The sequence below is a fragment of the Gossypium raimondii genome, chromosome 13, assembly GCF_025698545.1.
Source record: "Gossypium raimondii isolate GPD5lz chromosome 13, ASM2569854v1, whole genome shotgun sequence".
Lineage (NCBI taxonomy): Eukaryota > Viridiplantae > Streptophyta > Magnoliopsida > Malvales > Malvaceae > Gossypium > Gossypium raimondii.
Genome location: NC_068577.1, coordinates 8,063,441 through 8,067,238, shown reverse-complemented (window position 1 = coordinate 8,067,238; position 3,798 = coordinate 8,063,441). Strand labels below are relative to the sequence as shown.

Below are 3,798 nucleotides of genomic sequence, written 5' to 3'. Positions count from 1 at the left end.
CTGTTCCGGTGTTGGATACGGGTTTACATGCCAAATATATGTCATTTGACCAAATCTAAACATTCATTTCAACAATTCACAATTTAACATTAAAATGTATTAAAATGTTTAGATTTGGAGAAGGTTCTTGGATCTATCTAAATCCTGATGGTGTTGTTGAGTTAGATTCAGGATTGGCCGCTTCTAGAGGAGTATTAAGAGATCGACACGGGGTTGAATACTTAGATTTAACAGGAGCTTGGGGCACTATTCGGTCTTCAACGCTGGATTATTGGGAGTTCTTGATGGATTGACGATTTTACAGAGTCAGAAATATGATGGAGTAGTGATCAAAACAGATAGTCAAGAAGTCCTTCAGGCTATGGAGGAATCCTTCTCAAAAGCTTTTTCTTCTACGTTTATCGGGTGTATTCAGTAGCACTTGACGAATATTGGTCAATGGAAGCTCGAATGTATTCCTCGCTAAGAAAATTCTGAAGTACTACACCAAAACAGGTTTTTGCGGCGTTTTTTATGCCTTTAGCGAAGCTTTTTAGCGCCACTAAAAGTATTTGCGGCGTTTTTAGAAATAAACGCCGCTATAGATCATGACCTTTAGCGGCGCTTTCCCACAAACGCCCCTTAGGACCTTTAGCGGCACTTTTTCCACAAACTCCGCTATAGATCAGGACCTTTAGCGGCGCTTTTACACAAAATGACTTTTAGCGGCGCTTTTCTTACAAACGCCGCTATAGATCCTGACTTTTAGCGCCGCTTTTCCCACAAACGCCGCTATAGAACAGACCTTTAGCGGCACTTTTCACACAAATGCCGCTAAAAACATATCTTTAAAAAAATAATTTTTTTTCAAATAATATTTATTTCTATGATAATATTATATTATGTTTTAAGGATTTAAATTTTCTACGAAAATTTTAACTTTAAAACTAAATATAAAAATTAATGAATTTCAATTTAGAATTTAAAATAATAAATTAATAACAATACAAATGTTTAGAAAATATTAAAGAATCTTTCATATCATACTTATAACAGGATGCTTTTACAAATATCTTGCTCCATAATTAGTGTAAGAAGAGCAAATCCACGATATAGATGGCAAATCCACTTCATCAAAATGAGATCTACATTATGTGGTCTTCCTTTCAGCATCTCCCATGCCTTCAAGCCATCAGAACAATGACAACTACTCAAAAAGAAAACCCATTTTCAGTCACAAATGTACAAGTTAATATTGCAAACAGTTTCTTATTTTAAGCAAGAATCAACAAGCAATTTTCCAGCCCACCAGAAAATGTAAAAATAATAAATTTTACCACAATCCATAATAAAATATTTGTTACTTACATTTAAGGGTCAAGCGAGCACTTATAGTACAAAAATAAAATATCAAGCTGAAGCCAACATACCAAATAGTGCACTTTGATTCTATCACCTTTGTGAGCTTGAAACTCGCATGATTTGGGCTTATGCTGTGAAAAAAGTGAAGAAAAAAAGAGATAATAAGACAACAAGCAACAAAAAATGGCAATAAAAAAGGAAACAATTTCTAATATATCAACAGAGTTCGAGTGCTGCAATTTAAGTTTTAGCGACTAGTGTTCAACTTGTAAGTATTTAGCCGAATGAAAATTTCATTGAGGAGATGTGAAAATGATGATAGCTGCAAAGTTACAAATAAAGCTTTAATCCTATATTCCTGTTCCTAGATTAAAACTTTAACAATAGCTTATAATCCTAACCATCCATCCATATCTCCAACAATCAATAAATAAGACTGAAATAATATAATATCATAGTAGCAGCTCCTGCATTACACAAGCATATATATAATATAAGCTGGGAGAAGCATGTAGTGGGGATCCAAATTAAGGTTAAAAGCAAAGTAAGCATCTTGATATACACTTACCATATTCTTTTAAACTAGGGGGAGAAGCCTCTTTAGAGTAAAACCGGACAGGAATGGAAACCTCCTGCCGGAGAATAGCTTGACTACCATAAAGCTGTACAAATTACTCAAAGATTAATTTCTAAAAGATGCAATGTCCCAGCCAAACATCAAAGACCAAAAAACATATTATACCGCGGATTAATTAAAAAAACAACCAATTAACAACAAATAATCCTCCTTCTGACCTCTGCAAAAAAAATTCAACCACATTTAATAGTTCTTTAAAAATCTTGAACCAAAAAAACCTAAAAAAAAAAGTTTAAAAACTCAAGCAAAAAAATCTAACTTTTACTAAATTTGTCATAAACAAAACAAATTCGAAACACTGAAAGGTCAAAACAAATAGCCTATCAACATGGTATTTTTTAGTCACAAGCAATCAAGTAGTTTCTCGAAAAACAAACAAATAACAACAACGAAAAAAGAGTACCGGAGAATCGAAGGAGAGGCAGCATTCTTGCTTGTAGATACGATTGGTGGGTTCAGAGATCCGAACCCGAGAGAGATTGGTGAAAAACATTCAACGTCTATTATAACATTTGCAAAAGAAAACTTCTCGTGTGGAATAAGCTTAAGGCACTCCCTGAAAATTTTTTAAATTAATGAGGAACCATTCAATGTCTATTATAACCAACCACAAATATGAATGGTGAAAAACACCCAAAAACTGAATGATTCTTTAGAATACATCATATGCCTATGGATGAGGGAGACAAGATACAAATCAAAATAACATTTGATGCATGCTATATGAGGTGCCACTTGATACCGTCACAATTTCTGAGCTTAGATTCTTAGTTTTCTAGTCAATGCTGAATGCAGAAAGGTTCAAAGTGTATATAACATTGAATCCTAATGTTGCATGTCAGGGTATGAGGTGCCACTTGATCCATTCACAATTTCTGAGCTTAGATTCCCAGTTTTCAAGTCAATGCTGAATGCAAAAAGGTTCAAAGTGTATATAACATAGAATTCTAATGTTGTATGTCAGGGAAAGCAGTTGACGGGCCACCAAAAACAGATTATGCTTAAAAGTGCAAATGATGTGCCAAACCAGATTATGCTTAAATGTGCAATTCGTAAATCTCTCAACTGAAGAAACTCATATGCTTAACTAATGTGCCAAACCAGATTATGAATAATGTCTTTTTAAAAATCAACAATCAGAAAACCCTATACACAGAGAAGACTATTTCACTTCAGAAAACCCTAAAATTCATCCAACACCGTCAAGAAAGCAATGTGCGCATTCCCAATATAAAAGAAATGAAAGCATTACAGTACCTTGACAATGATGAAGACAAAAAAAAGCCACGAAAAAACCCTATACACAGAGAAGAAGATTTCAGTTCATTCAACGGGTCATCATCAAATTACAAACAACAAATTTAACAAAAACAAGAAAATGCAAACTTTAAATACGCAAAATAAAGAAATCGAACCTTAAATACTGATTCACCAAAAAACAGAATCCGACTACCACCTTCTTTGTCTTCTCTGTGTGGGTTATGTAAGTTTGCAAGAAATCGAAAAACTAAAGCTTTTCCTTGTAACTAAAAAAACCAATCGAGGAATCGGGGTAAGAAATCGACGAAATGCTCTCTTTGGCTCTAACTGATTAGGGATTTCGATAGATGGGGGATTTGGGGCTGTGGGCGAGGAATTAGGAGAAAGAACCTGATTTATGTTAAAAACGGATTTGTTTTCTATTTTAACATTTGCGGCACTTACAAAAAAACGCCACTAGTTTCACAACTTTTGCGGCGTTTTGATAAGAAACACCACTAACATTTAACTCGTCAATGAAGCGGTGCCGTTTTGTTTAATTTTTAATATGTTTTTTTCGG

General features: G+C 34.1%; 1 long non-coding RNA gene across 1 annotated transcript; it reads right to left on the bottom strand.

Annotated features, from left to right (window-relative positions):
* Positions 1–2,087: 2,087 nt before the first annotated feature.
* LOC105784403 (uncharacterized) lies at positions 2,088–3,593 on the bottom strand. The gene is made up of 3 exons (XR_008193036.1): positions 3,394–3,593; positions 2,382–3,275; positions 2,088–2,138 (listed from the first exon to the last, which is right to left on the bottom strand). It is a non-coding gene; the product is annotated as an uncharacterized LOC105784403 (long non-coding RNA).
* Between the last annotated feature and the right edge of the window lie 205 nt (positions 3,594–3,798).